Genomic DNA, 17204 nt, shown 5'->3' on the forward strand with positions numbered 1-17204 from the left:
ATAGTCTATGCCAATATGAAGTGTGTGTGTCTGGGTCTATAGCTACCTTCCCTGATCTGCAGCAGCAGTTGTGGGTGTTCTGTTGAGAGTCTGGCCCCTCCCTGATCTGCAGCAGCAGTTGTGGGTGTTCTGTTGAGTCTGGCCCCTCCCTGATCTGCAGCAGCAGTAGTGGGTGTCCTGTTGAGAGTCTGGCCCCTCCCTGACTCCAGGTGTCCCCCACCCCTAATCCCGGTCTTACCAGCTGTCAGGGCCACATGGGCCCCCCCCAAACTACCACCAGTACCAGCAGCCAAGCAGGGACCCCACAACTACACCAACTGAATTATTCAAAGCTCTTTTCTTGACACAATTCCAAACAATTGTTCATTCTCCCAGATGCTTTACAATCTGATAGTAGTGGATTAGTGAGTAATAAAGTCAAATCTATTCCTATAAACCACCATCTCAGCAAAACTACTGAGAGTGCCCTCAAGCCTAACGACAATTCTATAATTTCTCTAAAGGCAGTGAAAACATTCGTTTTCCTTCCAATATCCAGTCTAAAGAAATAGTGGAGTAACACAACCCAATTACCTAGTCCTAGGCCCAGACACTTTGCCTTTGAAAGGAATTCATTTTCACAACCTTGGAGAAAGAGTTGCTAGAGGCACGGCTAAGAGAAGGCACTACAGATCACCTCCAGGAGGAGAGCTGAAAAAGCAGGAATGAAACATACAAGCTAGTGTATCCTCGTTCTGAGGTTGAATGATGTGGATTACTGTAGCTATGATATGATTCATGTTATACAAGCCAATAAGAATAACAGAAAATATATGCCTCCCTCATTTTTCAGATAGCAGATTGGGTAATATTTCACAGATTGACAGCAGAAAATTGGCGCTGTATTTGAAGCAAACATGTACTGCAAACAAAAGGTCCATCATTTGACTATTAATTAGAAGTCAGCACCAATGCCAGCTGGTTTCAAATTTGAAAAATGCACCTAGGCTTTTGATTTACAGTGTTGAAAGATAGAGTCGAATTCCAACAAAAATATATCTATATATAGCGAACAACCTTTCTTATGACTGGCTTACCATTTTGTCTGAGAAACAAAGACTTCAGTTGTGTCTGAACAGAGCAACACGATTTAATGCCAGATAATTATGGCTGAACACCAGTTCCTTGACTCTGACCTTGATTATTGTGCCAAATCTGACAATCAGCAGGAAGCATTTCCCCCAATCCCCAACTCTGGAATCATCTCTCCTTGTAGAACAGCCACGGGAGGTTTGGCTTGAATGCATTTATTCCAATATCACTTTTGGATGGAAATAAATTAATGAACAAATGACTAGCCCTGAGATACCTCTTCTCTCTCTCTGCATCTCTGCCTGGACTGTCGCCATCCCTACTGTTGCCCCGGGAAACCATGTTAATTAATCTTTGTGCACAACAAAAGCAGAGCAATTAGTGCATTTTGGGTGAGATGGTTGGCTAATGTAATCAGGAAGGAGCACAGGTCTGGGACCTGGGAGGGATCTAACTTATCTTACCAACACTAGAGGTCGAGACTAGAGGTCGACCGATTAATCGGAATGGCCGATTAATTAGGACCGATTACATGTTTTCATAACAATTGGAAATCGGTAATTTTGGATGCTGAATTTGCATTTTTTTTTTTTTTTACACCTTTATTTAATCTTTATTTAACTAGGCAAGTCAGTTAAGAACACATTCTTATTTTCAATGACGGCCTTGGAACGGTGAGTTAACTGCCTTGTTCAGGGGCAGAACGACAGATTTTTACCTTGTCAGCTCAGGGATTCAATCTTGCAACCTTACGGTTAACTAGTCCAATGCTCTAACCACCTGCCTCACGAAGAGCCCACCTGTTACGCGAATGCAGTAAGAAGCCAAGGTAAGTTGCTAGCTAGCATTAAACTTATCTTATAAAAAACAATCACTCACTCAATCATAATCACTAGTTTTAACTACACATGGTTGATGATATTACTAGTTTATCTAGCGTGTCCTGCGTTGCATATAATCGATGCAGTGCGCATTCGCGAAAAAGGACAGTAAACATCAATGCCTTTCTTAAAATCAATACACAGAAGTATATATTTTTAAACCTGCATATTTAGCTAAAATAAATCCAGGTTCACAGGCAATATTAACTAGGTGAAATTGTGTCACTTCTCTTGCGTTCATTGCACGCAGAGTCAGGGTATATGCAACAGTTTGGGCCGCCTGGCTCATTGCGAACTAATTTACCAGAATTTTACATAATTATGACATAACATTGAAGGTTGTGCAATGTAGCAGGAATATTTAGACTTATGGATGCCACCCGTTAGATAAAATACGGAACGGTTCCGTATTTCACTGAAAGAATAAATGTAGTTTCTGGATTTTACCATATTAATGACCTAAGGCTCATATTTCTGTGTGTTATTATGTCATAATTAAGTCTATGATTTGATAGAGCACCCTGACTGAGAGGTGGTAGGGACCAGCAGGCTCGTAAGCATTCATTCAAACAGCACTTTAGTGCGTTTTGCCAGCAGCTCTGCTGTTGAGAATAGGCCCGTGTAACCGATGTGAAATGGCTAGCTAGTTAGCGGGGTGCGCGCTAATAGCGTTTCAAATGTCACTTGCTCTGAGACTTGGAGTAGTTGTTCCCCTTGCTCTGCATGGGTAACGCTGCTTCGAGGGTGGCTGTTGTCGATGTGTTCCTGGTTCGAGCCCAGGGAGGAGCAAGGAGAGGGACGGAAGTTATACTGTTACACTGGCAATACTAAAGTGCCTATCAGAACATCCAATAGTCAAAGGTTAATGAAATACAAATGGTATAGAGGGAAATAGTCCTATAATTCCTATAATAAACTACAACCTAAAACTTCATACCTGGGAATATTGAAGACTCATGTTAAAAGGAACCACCAGCTTTCATATGTTCTCATGTTCTGAGCAAGGAACTTAAACGTTAGCTTTCTTACATGGCACATATTGTACTTTTACTTTCTTCTCCAACACTTTGTTTTTGCATTATTTAAACCAAATTGAACATATTTCATTATTTATTTGAGGCTAAATTGATTTGATTGATGTATTATATTAAGTTAAAATAAGTGTTCATTCAGTATTGTTGTAATTGTCACTATTACAAATACATTTTTAAAATCAGCCGATTAAATCCGTATCTGCTTTTTTTGTCCTCCAATAATCAGTATCGGCGTTGAAAAATCATAAATCGGTCGACCTCTACTTGAGACTCACAACTAATGTTAACAAAGAGTCAAAAGAGAATGTAGCAGAGTCAATGAGTAATCCATTAGTGATCTGCTCCTATTTCATCTGAAAAACAGATATCAGTTGGTGACAGTCAGATGCATGTCTGCTTTCTATTACAGGATGCAGCTGTTTCACATATGCCTTCACATTGTCATGATGTTGCCCTCTTTGAGTACAGCGAGCACCATCCCCCGCTCTCTGCTTCTACAACCAGACTGCTGTGGGCAGAGTGAGGTCGTAAATTCCTAAGGAAGACCCTGCCTCATGGACACACAGTTATAGAGAGTAGTTTTCATGGAGACAAAGGAAATCCTTCCACCTCACAGAACTTGAGGTACGAACAAATTTCATGTTCCAGAGAAAGTGTAAAAGATTGGTTAAGAATCCAGCTACGAACTGGTGCGTTTGCCACAACTTGGGAAGATCATGGGAGACGGTGTGGCCACATTACCATACCGCTGTTTATATAATATGAGGTTTACATCTAATTGTTATATAAGATGAATGAGGATGATACTGTTTGAATAATGGTGTAATATGATTGTGGACTGTTTAAAAATACAATTCCCCTTTGATTTGAACTAAATCAGAGGACTGCCCCCTGAGCCCAGTTAGGGCCAGACATCCTGAGACAGCCCTCGTCTGCCATTCTGAATAAAACCCCACTTTGAGAAATTGTCAGTAGACCATGTTTTTCTCCATTAGGAGGGGGACTAAAAGTTGCAGACCATTACTGAATCTTTTAACCATACCACGTGGTTAAACTCTTAGACTATCGATACCGACAGAATAAGAACAAGTCTTTGATATTGATTACTAGTCTGCAGCTAGGAATTCAGCATCATTGAACGCGAAGAACAACAACCACCGAAACATCCATTCTATAACGAATGTCACTCTGAACCATCCCCTCTAACCACAACCGAGAGACGGACAATCCTACAAAAGAAATGAACTTTTCACCAGCGATCAAGACGACACACTGAGCGTAAATATATATATTGATTGCAATTGTTCCTGAATGAGTGAGAGTTCATGTGTAAGGGATTAGCATTTTAATCGTTATAATTAACTCTGTAGGGACTTCTTAGTCGACCCTCCCATTGCCCCTTTGTCTAACAAGCTGCCATGCCGGTTCAGCCCACTAGGGCACATTCTATCATTTCATGTGACCATATTTACTGTTTGTTTATGCATTTCTGTGAATTACTTAGTAATAAATAAATGATTTAAGACTATTGATGTATGGAGGACTAATAGTGAAGACTGGATTCATGCAGATAACCAACAATTTACGACATTTGGAATGAGACTAACTTCCCAAATTGTGTAAAATAAATAAATCATTAATCAGAAGACTATTGATCAGATAAGAAAATATCTGAAAGGTTATATTGGGAAATTATAACGTTGTAATCTGAATACTTTCCTTTGTGCCCCGATTTCCTAGTTAATTACAGTTACATGATTATTCAGTTTAATCGCGTAATACTAATTAATGGAATCTTTGATAAAAAACAAAGTCTTCAATTTAATGATAGTAAAGACACGACAACATTGATCTTACTATTAAACAATCATGCAAAAGACGTATGTAACTCATACAGTATTGTTTAGCATAAGTCAAAAGGAACAACCGTAAACATCGAGAGAACTTTGTTGGGGTTGTCTTGGGTATTTCAGTCAGCATGGACGGTCAGGTGAGGCCAATCGATAGCCTGTGATACCTATTGATCTCCCGGGGGCTGTCTGTGGGACTGTGGGGCTGTGCTAGCTGTTGTTGTAGAGCCAGCACAGTAACAGCCAGCAGGCCTTACCACTGCTGTACTTTCTAGAAGACAGAGGCTTCTAGAAACCTTCTTTCTACAGAGCCAAGCAGCCATGCTAAATCATTTCGGCAGCTCTTCCCAGAGCAATTTAGCAACATCTCAGATTCACTATATCATCTCCTTCCATAGACACAGGCTATGATATCGAGAAACAAGACAAGCACCATGTGAAATATTAAAGACCTAGGAACATGGGAAATGAGGTGTAGCAGAGGAGTGCACGCTGCAGTAGTTTCTGCCTCACTAGGCTTTCTCAGAGACATGGAGAGAGCGGGGGGTAAGATGAGCAGAGTATTGTCCCCCATGAGATGAGAAGAGGGGCAGTGGGCAGGACAAGCATGCAGGTGGAGAAGACATGGCTAGGTTTTCTTTAAGAGTATTGTCCCCCATGAGATGAGAAGGGGGGCAGTGGGCAGGACAAGCATGCAGGTGGAGAAAACATGGCTAGGTTTTCTTTAGAAATCCATACATGTACATTCCTAATGTCTGAGTTAATGGCTGAATGGCATTAGAAATGTGAAACATATAAGATCCTTTGTGAATGTCATAAGGAACATGCAACAGAACAATAGGTATTTATATTTAAGCAGTCGCCACCACCATTACCCACACTATGCACCAGCACAGTGACAGAATAAAGTCCTGAGCCTGAATCCAGAAGGAACCGGTACCTGACCTGAGGGCAACTCCCCACTCCTCTGCAAACTCCTCCCCATGATTGATAGTGTGGGCTCTGAAGCCTGCCTAAAACAGGACCCTTGTATCATCACAGAACACTGCATTTCCCTCACCACTGCTTGAGTGCAGTTGATAAAGCACTGGGCTACTTTTTCCTATTGATTGTGTGAAAGGTAGTGTATGTTGCTTTCGTCCTTAATCACATCTGGTCTGTAATGTTGAGCAGAATGGATTACAACATTTTTATAACAAGCCTAAATCACACTAGGCTGATCATCAACATTTGTTTCAGTTATTTGAATTGAAAGGAAGGAATTTGATAGCAAATTTCTTTGCCAGGAATTATTCTGGAAATATATGAGCTGCAGAAATAAAGGAAAATAAGACATTATGTAATCCCTCTAAGTCTCTAAGAACAATATCAGTTATATGAAGATGGTGAAATACCATGTGAGTCATAATGGCAAATATCTCCCTCCCTCCCTCCAAATGTTTCTGTTACACATCAATAAAACTACAGAGCCAATAAACATGCATTGCACACATTTGAGTAGTTGGACACTGACTCCATGTACCATTTCTATCCATACAGAACCATACAGAACACAGATCAAGGAACAACTGCAGGGGAAGGACTGGTGGCCAATATCACTGTATACTGTGGCTCCTCTGACGCAATGTGGCTTTGAGACATGTGTTTGAATGTCAGAGCCTAATCCAGACCGGGAATTAGAAAATAGATTATTTTATATTAGTGTACATCAGCATTCTTTGGGGGGGAAAACCTCTGAAATACCTCAAAGTCCACAGTCAGCTCTCTGAGAACTGAACAAGCCTTTTGGTCCCGGAGAGATTGGGAAGGGATCGAGCGTGTCAGCAAAGCAGCATCTTGGATACACTTTACCAAAGACTCTTTGAAAGTCAAACATCAATGTTCCCCAATAATGTCACTTTTTACAATACCATTTGTTCCAATATATCTTCGTATTACAGTACAGGTAGTGCCACAATATTAGGATATTTGGGGAAATTCTATGAAAGGATGTTGTTTCTTTTCAAAATGGCATATATGTTTACCTCAACGGGGATTAGAATCCTAATCTTTGATTCCAGAGCTATGGTTCAGAACCTTCGCTCCATTACTCTCCAAACAGCCAACTGAAATGACCTATTTACAAAAAAAACAAAATACCTTATCTAGCCCAGCAGTCATGTGTGTTTTCCTGAGGGAGGTAGGGAGTAGGACTGTGATATTTTGGTGCGACCGGCACTTTGAAGCCAGAGAAGAGGAAGCGAAGAGGCTGGTTTAAGGATAAGACAGGCCCATGGAAAGGAGGATTAGCAGGATTTAGAGTCAGTGTCGTGGGTGTGTAGCTCACAACACAAAATATGCTGTTTCTATCTTAGTCACTGTTCTGAAACTTTGAGAATCATTCAAAGCGGAGACCATGACCTTGTGAAAGCTTCGAGGTGGGAGGTAGAGAACACAAAAACACAATGAGTTATAGGTCACTGAGGTCAATACACCTACTGTATTCTCTGGCTTAAATGGTTGTCTCATACACTATGGGATCTTCTGAAGCTTTTGTCAAATGGATGACACACCTATGACAAAACGTGAAGTAGGTCTCCATATGAGACAATGACAACAAACATTAAGAGAACTTTGGTAAATCCAAGTTTTCAGCAGCTCTGCTGACAGGGCATTGTGACAACGTGTACTGTAAGGGAGGGGGCTCTGCAGCAAATGAGAAGACGATTTCTGAAATTCACATTAGCGGTGAGCTAAATTCAGTGAGGTTCAAACGATGGGAGAATCTGGAGAAAATAACGATGCTCCGACATGGACGCAGTGTTTTGACTTAGGGATGAAAGGCGACCAGAATAAGGGATGCGAGAAACAAGCCTGGGTACATTCAGCAAACAGGGCTGCATGCAGCTCCTCAGCATATTCAGGCTTCACGTATTGTTTGGGGGATGGTGGGGATGGAGTCACTGGAGGTGGGCTCAGGCTCTGCGGTGGATTTAGTGCCGTATTAACCAAGCTTTTCAGACGGCTCTCTGGGTGGTTTCTCCCCTGCTCTCAGTGTGCAGAGTTGGACTAACTACCCTAAGTAGAGCACGCTACTTAATAGGACTTAAAGTGAGTGCTTGTAACTCTCAACAGACATATGAGCCCTTCTTCAGTGTAACACACTAGATTATTAATTACTGCAACAACAGCTGACACAAATAGAGGTGCACACACACACACACACACACACACACACACACACACACACACACACTAATCAGTGTTCAGGGAGCCTAGAGGTAGATATTGGACTGCTCTCTCTGTTACTGCACTCCTCTGTTTGTAATCTGATAAGGGCTGACTGAAGAGCCTCTTGCTGGTGAGGTCAAATTAACTTCTATTCTTTTCTCTATGTAGAGGTACAGAGTGGCAGTAGGGTAGAATGTGTTAGGGAGGTTGGGAACAGGGTCAGTACTATGGACTGCACATCACCCCCCATCCCATCCCTCTCTCCTTGTGCACTCTGGTAATTGAGTCAGTCCTGTGTATCAGGAAGCATCAGGCAGAGAGGACTGAGGCTGCCAGGTCTTATTTAGATTAAGATTGTTATGACACTGAAACATTCCCAGCAAAGTACTCAAAATAAATACACACTCAAGTCAAGGAAATCCCTGACGGAAAAATATTTTTGTTCAAATAATGAAAGTTGTTTGCGGGGGACAAAACAAAGGGATACTGAGTCAAGAGTCTGGTTTTCTCATCTCTCCTAGCTTGCAGAATCCCTCGCTTCTCATTCTTTATTTCTAACCTTCTTATCTATCCAATTAAAAAGTCTAGAGGAAATGTTCTGATTTATATGCAGCTTGTTTTCTTCCATATAAGGACAAATACTGTAGGTCGTAAGGAGTGGTCACAATCACAGACTCCGGGACAGGAGAGTAGTGTTGAGTGCAGACCACCCAGAGGAACCAGGGGTGAAGGAAGGAGACTACGATGTGTAATCACAACATCCTATGGTCTAGTGTTTCATAACCATGGCAGTCAAACCATGCTAAAATCACTACGTTAACATCTGTCCACTGGTCAGTACTATTATAATTAAACACGGTCTTAACAGTCAATCACCATTAACCTTTCTTCCTTAAGCACCAGCTAAGCCCAGCCACGAGCTGTTTACACCCTTACCGTCGATCAGAAAGTACCGGAGCATGAGGTCCAATATCAACAGGCTCAGGGACAGTTTCTATCTACAAGCCATCAGACTGCTGAATACTTGACCTGGACTGACCACCTGCACTGATTCTCAGCACCTTAGTACACATGCACTCACTCAGGCACGCACGCACTCACACATTCATGCTATACACACACACATCACAACTGCTGCTACCAGACTTGTGTTTTCTAAATACTGCACAATTTAAAACACTTGCCCCCCTATTCCCTCTTCTCAAACACACGTAAATATTGAACAATAAATTGTGCCTTCCCGTATTATACTGATGCTAAAATGCTTATTTGATTTACTTTGTTCATATTCTTATCTTTTCTTATTTATTATTGTTGTTGCATTGTCGAGACGAAACCTGCAAGTAAACATTTCATTGGATGGTGTATACCACACCTGTATCCTGTAGATATGACTAATAGAACATAAAACTGTTAAATGAAGAGGTCCCTGCCTGTAAAAGACCGTGATCGGCCTATTACAGAGCTCTGATTGGCCCATGCTGGCTGCCCCGCTGGCTGCCAGCATTGGTTCTTTAAACGGTGTTGAGGGCAGCAGTAGTGAAACAGATTTTAGTCAGCCGCGTAGCCAGCCGAGCAGCCAGCCGAGCAGCCAGCCGAGCAGCCAGCCGGGGCAGCCAGCCAGGGCAGCCAGCCGAGCAGCCAGCCGGGGCAGCCAGCCGAGCAGCCAGCCGAGCAGCCAGCCGGGGCAGCCAGCCGGGCAGCCAGCCGTGGCAGCCAGCCGGGGCAGCCAGCCGGGGCAGCCAGCGGGGCAGCCAGCGGGGCAGCCAGCTGGGGCAGCCAGCCGGGGCAGCCAGCCGGGGCAGCCAGCCGGGGCAGCCAACCGAGCAGCCAGCCGGGGCAGCCAGCCGGGGTAGCCAGCCGGGGCAGCCAGCTCCGTAGAGTTATGGGGGCCAGCTGGTGCCTGATGTTCCGGAGGCCCCCAGGGTCACACATCACAGCTGTGATGTCACTAATGGGCTCCAAATGCTGCCGAGGTTCCGCCATGCACACACTGCTGCCTCCATGCTATCTCCATTGAGACGGCCAGGCTGGCCATGTGGCTCTGACTGATGTGGCTCTGGTGTTATTAGATTTATTCTGCTCATCCCCACAGGTTGTGGTCACTTGTTGATGTGGGCTAGATATGGGGGTTGGGGTGAGGGCAGCACCAGATGCCTGCAGCTATGTCTGTTCAGTCAGGATGCTTTATGATGTGGCCATGCCCCTTGTTCAGCTCATCCATCTCTCTCTCTCTCAAATCCTGTACGAGCGAGGCAGGGTAGGAAGAAGGAAGGATTGTGAATACGAATGTGAGAGGTTAGGAGTTCTGTGGCTAGCTCCGTTACAGAATGTAAAGAGCAGACTCAGCGTATTTTGCTGCGTAGCCATTGTCACAGACACCGAGTCAATCACTGTGGAGTAAATTGCCATGGCAACCGCCTCCACTGCATGCCTTGCAAACCCTCCCCTGATCAGAGGAGCAGACAGAAAGAACCCTGCAATCTCCAGAGGAAAGTCAGATTTACAGGCATTCAACCTGGGAACATTTAAACATGAAGCATACGTACCTAAACCATATTCACCGATTCACTGGCCAAACTGGGGGGGCATGACCATGTGCAGGGAAAATGGACGTATGAGATTGAATTGAGTGCTAATTAGCATCTATAGTGCCTCTTTGTAGGAAATGACTTTACAAGCCATATGGCCAAGCTCAGTTCAGGACCTTGATGCAATAATGAACATTCTAAAACGAGAGGCCACAACACAGTGTCTTCCTTAAATTAATAGATGATTTAAAGAAAGATTGGAGACCTACTCCCAATACAGCAAATATTAGAAAACGATTGTGGTGTCAGTCACAAAGAATCTGATCGACAATTTGCCTGAACTTGCTGTTATAAGCCAAGGACAAGCTAAAAAAAAACACCTGTTCTGGGAGAGCCCTCAAGTTAAAAGGACAGTGGCATTTAGTGAGTCACTCTACCATGAACACAGCTATTAGGAAAAAATAGGGACAAAATGGCTGCCAGGAAAATAAGTCTCTCCTCCCTGATGTACCCTGGAAAGACAGGAGAGGGCGAATGAAGGAATTCACTCCAGCTTTTTAGATACAAGGAATAATTATCCCCTGCAGTGAATATAAAACAGATCCCAATTTTCTGTTTTTTAAACTGGAGAATGCATCCTGTACCCCATCACCCTGCCCCTGTTCTCCTTGGGTCTGAATGCGCAGGCTGTTGAGGAGAAAATTGTGGCGTTTTACTCACTGACAGCGAAGGAGGGTGTCGGCGGCTGATGGGGGGCTATATCTTCACATAGCAATTAACAGTGGTAAAGTCCGCATTCAAGGACAAATTGCAGGATAAGGTGCAATAAGCTGGCCCCACGAATCTGCCTCTCTCGCTCCCTTTAACACACACACTGTCAAATTCTTATGCAAAGCACACACACACACACATACCCAGACAGTGTACAATGAACATACCTTACATACATGCAGTACTTGACTGGGGCAGTAGTACCGGCATCTTAAATGTTCTAGCTACTGCTTGAGCTCCTGTTCCTCTTATGGAATATTAGCTCAACAGTATCTTAGAGCTAAATAGAAACAGTACCTGCACCCAAAATGAGTACAGACACCTATTTCAGTCCAAGTCAAGCACTGCATACATGGCAGCTGATATTGAAACACACACACACACTGGATGTGGTGACTGATAGACCAGTCACACCAGCTGGGCTCTCTTTGTGCTTCGGATGTGGTCACCTAGCAACCAGTCACACCAGCTGTCGGTGAGGAATGGGAAGAGTAGGAACGGTGCAGGATCAGGGAGGGGCTGGCACTGCATCAAGACTCCCCCTACCATATCACCAGCAGCACATCGCCCCTGCCTCGCCTACAGTCTGCAGCTAGCCTAGCCACCCCGCCTCGCCAGCTTCAGCACACAAAGAGAGCCCTAATACTACTCACATCGCAGTTTCATCACTCCAGAAGCTACGTGTCTGTGCATTACAATGAACCTCAGGACTGGAGACACATTCTGAGAAACAGACACAGTGTATTATAATACACTTTGATTAGGCTGGTGAACACATGGTTAGAGTGGGTTTGTTACTGCTACACACGATGGCATCTGAGAGCCATGTGGGTTTAAGAGTGTGCTGCGTAATACACAAAGGCAAACGTGTGGCTTTCACACAGAAAATAACAGATGATATGTACAATCATATCACATCAAACTGTACATATGGCACATGCAGTCATACAACCAGCAATAAAAATCAGTGTGTGAAGTGCATCTTATTAAACATTCATAGCATGCAACAGCCAACAGTTCCTAGAGTTAGAGAGAGACAGAGAGACAACAGATCTGAGATTCAATCCAAAAGAAGGTCTAGTGCCTTTAAGCAGACAATGAACTTTTGACAGCGTCTCTCGTTTAGGAAAAACATCCCCATTTTGTATACACGCTAAAGAGGTTTGACATGTTATTAGTGTAATTCTCATGCAGGTATGGCTGTGATGGTACAGTATAACCACGTGACTGACAGTTAGGGATGAAGACCGTCAAACCCGTTTAAACAGGCTTACATTCATTATTATTATTCTTTTTATGTAGATAAAGCAATTATTTTGTTAACTTAGTCCGTCTGTCTTTTAAACGGTCTACATGTCCTCTTTCCAACAGCTCCAGCAGCTAATCCCACGTTGGAGTAGAATCTATAGGCTATGCCACTTCAATTTAAAAAAAGAGGACTTTCTTTTATTTAAAGCACATTCTCATTGCTTGCTAGTAAATACATGAATTGGTCTTCTCTTAAAAAAAGGTTGTATGTGTCTGACCATTCATGAATTATTCAACAGCAGTTGACAAGGTTGTTCTGGCTCTGAGTCTATTGCCTCCAGTATGTCCATTCTGATAGATTCCTAAAGTAGCCTGTCAAACGCTCCCGTCATGTAATATTTTCAGGCCCGTTCTAAAAAAAAAAAGGTCTGTTATTTTTGTCAGAATAATTATGAAGAAAATAATAAATACGAGCACATTTGTTTATGACACCGTTCATGCCAACTGTGAAAATATCGTCCTGCCACAATCCCTCAATTATTTATTCGGAACAAGTTTGTTGTGTGAATTGAATTAATACATTTCTCTCTGCCTGTTTTTTTACGTTAGAAATGCATCAGTGCAGCAAGGTATGAATTTAGCCAATGTGATCACACCACACCAGAGCTAGGCTACATGTCTATCACCGTTCAAACTTTCCCATCAGTTCATTGTAGACTATTTTATAGCTATTCATCAAGCAAGAGGTTCGATGCCTATTAGTTATTTAAAAAAATGCTCAAACTATAATCAAACTATATTGCTATTCATTGTGTCCCCGGAAAGTATTCAGACCCTTTGATTTTTTCCTCATTTTGTTACGTTACAGCCTTATTCTAAAATTAACTAAATTGTTATTTTCCCCTCATCAATCTACACACAATGGGCTGACAAAGCAAAAACAGGTTGACATTTTAGCAAATGTATTAAAAATAAAAAAACGGAAATATTACATTTACATAAGTATTCAGACCCTTTACTCAATACTTTGTTGAAGCATCTTTGGCAGCGATTACAGCCTTGAGTCTTCTTGGGTATGACGCTACAAGCTTGGCACACCTGTATTTGGGGAGTTTATCCCATTCTTCTCTGCAGATCCTCTCAAGCTCTGTCAGGTTGGATGGGAGGCGTTGCTGCACAGCTCTTTTCAGGTCTTTCCAGAGATGTTAGATCGGGATGGTGCCAGGTTCCCTCCAGACGTGACGCTTGGCATTCAGGCCTAAGATTTCAATCTTGGTTTCATCAGACCAGAGAATCTTGTTTCTTATGGTCTGAGAGTCCTTTAGGTGCCTTTTACTGAGGTGCCTGTCATGTGCCTTTTACTGAGGAGTGGCTTCTGTCTGGTCACTCTACCATAAAGGCCTGATTGGTGGAGTGCTGAAAAGATGGTTGTGCTTCTGGAATGTTCTCTCATCTCCACAGAGGAACTCTGGAGCTCTGTCAGAGTTACCATCGGGTTCTTGGTCACCTCCCTGACCAAGGCCCTCCTTCCTTGATTACTCAGTTTGGCCGGGAGGCCAGCTCCAGAAAGAGTCTTGGTGGTTCCAAACTTCTTCCATGTAAGAATGATGGAGGCCATTGTGAACTTGGGGACCTTCAATGCTGCAGACATTTTTTGGTACCCTTCCCCAGATCTGTGCCTTGACACAATCCTGTCTCGGAGCACTACAGACAATTCCTTTGACCTCATGGCTTGGTTTTCGCTCTGACATGCAATGTCAACTGTGGGACCTTATATAGACAAGTGTTTGCCTTTCCAAATCATGTCCAACCAATTGAATTTACCACAGGTGGACTGCAATCAAGTTGTCAAAACTTATCAAGGATGATCAATGGAAACAGGATGCACCCGAGCTCAATTTAGAGTCTCATAGCAAAGGGTCTGAATACTTACGGTATTTCTGTTTTCTTATTGTTAATAAATTTGCAGTGCCCGGTCTGAGGTTTCTTTTGCTCTCTCTTCCTACTTGCGGATCCGAACCGGGATGTGTCTGTTTGGGTCTGTTTTTCCACTGGCCTTTTCGGAACAGGTCCGACTGTCCTCGGGTACAGTCAGAATTTTTGGGACCTGTGAAGAACTCTACTTTGAACAACATATTGCCACAGAGAATGAGGTGACGTTATGTGAATTGTTCGGAAAAGTGGAGGGCAAAACGCATCGGACTTGGTGTGAATGGTTTAGTGCTTCAAAATCAGAAATTTATATTCTTTCAGTAATTCCTCTCCAATCTGATGTTTCTTCATTTGTAAACCTGACTAATACTTAGAGGTAATAATAACTTGAATAATAATGAAATGCTTCTGATAATAACAAAGTGTAATGGTAATAGTGAAGTTGCAGAGAAAAGCAATGTGTTTATTTTGAGTCTTTGCCAATCCCCCCTCCCAACGCTTATGACAGTGACCATGTACATTGTTCCTGGCCAATAACCGTAACCTGAAATTCCAAGACCGTCACAGCCCTACATCCAGGTTTTGTGAGTTTCAGTTTCCTGGTGTGAGATCGCTCCCGACTGGGTCAGTGAAATATGCTGATCAGACTTCATGTGAGACTGAATGTGAATAGAAATCCTGGACATTATTGTGTACACACACAAACATGCATGTGCGCAGACACAGACATAAGTCCAGCATGTTTCCATCCATATTGACCCACAGCTGCCTTATATCTAAAACAAAATAGACAACACTGCCTAGGCTCAAAGTGACAGAAATCGTAAGGGGCCTACTAGGAGACAGTGACTTGGGGCAGCCATGCAGTGAGCCCCTAGGGTGGGATATTAAAGTTGAATCAGCCTGCTATCTCCACACTGCAGCTCTGTCCTCCTCTAAAGCCTGCTGGACTTACATCTTGCCGTTATTAACAGGAATAATAATGAAGAAATAACAGAGGGAGCACAATCCCATTCTCCTCAATCAGCAGAACAAAAAGCAGAGGAGATCTGACTTCTCCACAAGAGGGGGGGGGGTTTCCTTAGTTAGTCTGCCGACCGTGGCCTCAGATGCCTGTTTGATGACTGATACAATCAGAGTGGTCCAGACACAAGAGATTAGCAGTCAGTTTAACCATATCTGTAAACACTAGGACTGGGTCTATAGTACTGGAGCCTAATTGAGCCTGGTCTCTTGCAGCACTGAGTGGTGTTGGACAGCCAGGAGAAGAGGGCATTCTAATGAACAGGGTCAGATGCATTATGACGGGGCAGAATTGTCTTTTGCTCCCAGCAAGGACATGAAATCAACGATGCCATCGTTTAAAAAAAAACAAAAAATTGCAGATGTCGCTCTACCACTGCCGACACCCTTTAGAACGTGGATGTAATGTCCTCTCTCTATGTCAGGTCATCAGGGTTGTTTGTGCCTCCTGATGTGTCCTCGGTGTCTCTCTGGGGCTGACCAGGCCAGGGCTGTGGCTGCCTGCTGAGGTAGAGGCACTTTAACCTCTCAGAGGAGCCCTCACACACTATGTCATTACCTCCATTTCTACTACTCTATTGTACCGAAAACCTTTAAACTGCTTTAAGAGCCTACGGACAGCTGGCCCTTTGTCTTTACAGCTGCTAATTGCTGCACTTTGAGTGGCCTCCTGGCAGTGTAAATAGATTCATATGGATATTAGTCATTTAAATGTTCATATGCCTTATGGTGCATTACAACCCCTCATAACAAGGCAATGTTCCTTTCATGGTTGGGCTGTAAAGGTCTATTCTATCTCATCTGAGTCATGAAGATCCTGATGAAACAGCCAATTCACGTATTGATTATCAGGAACTAGCCTATATGGGTGTTTCCATTCCACTGCAGGTCTGTTAGAGAGCTGGGAACCAAGGCAGCAAAAGAGTCCATCTCCTGCCTGACCTCTGTCTGCCTTCCTTTCTGACTGAGTGATGGATGGATCGCTGTGGGACTTTCTGATGTCAGTCCAGCTCTCTGAAGAAGCATCAGTCTTTGGTCTGAGCCATCTGCACCGTTTCTGATGAATCTTCCCACCTCAGCCAACTGGTAGGCTGCTTAGTCAAGTCAGGGGTGTGTGGGTATGTCTCAACAGACAAATGAGTTGCACCTCGTCAGTGAGTCGCCCCTGACCCATGGACTCAACGTCCTGGTGCTGCTGTGGACCGGTTGGTTTCTCTACACAGCACCTAACAACCCAAAATGGGATGATCGACCTGCGGGAACACATAAAGCTAGGCCCAGGCATACACCAGGTAACACCTTATTGTGGTAATAGGAAAAGTCTTTGGGATGAAATAACATGACTTTATTCTCTTCTTTATTTATCTGTTATTTTACCAGGTAAGTTGACTGAGAACACGTTCTCATTTGCAGCAACGACTGGGGAATAGTTACAGGGGAGAGGAGGGGGATGAATGAGCCAATTGTAAACTGGGGATTATTAGGTGACCGTAATGGTTCGAGGGCCAGATTGGGAATTTAGCCAGGACACCGGGGTTAACACCCCTACTCTTACGATAAGTGCCATGGGATCTTTAATGACCTCGGAGGGTCAGGACACCCATTTAATATCCCATCCAAAAGACAGCACCCTACACAGGGCAGTGTCCCAAA

The 17204-nt window shown here is 43.5% G+C and overlaps 1 protein-coding gene across 2 annotated transcripts in view; it reads right to left on the reverse strand.

Annotated features, from left to right (window-relative positions):
* The window catches only part of LOC112230661 (neuronal migration protein doublecortin), a 99553-nt gene that overhangs the window by 57915 nt on the left and 24434 nt on the right, over nt 1-17204 (reverse strand). The window lies entirely within an intron of this gene.

Source organism: Oncorhynchus tshawytscha, linkage group LG33 (assembly GCF_018296145.1).
Source record: "Oncorhynchus tshawytscha isolate Ot180627B linkage group LG33, Otsh_v2.0, whole genome shotgun sequence".
Classification (NCBI taxonomy): domain Eukaryota; kingdom Metazoa; phylum Chordata; class Actinopteri; order Salmoniformes; family Salmonidae; genus Oncorhynchus; species Oncorhynchus tshawytscha.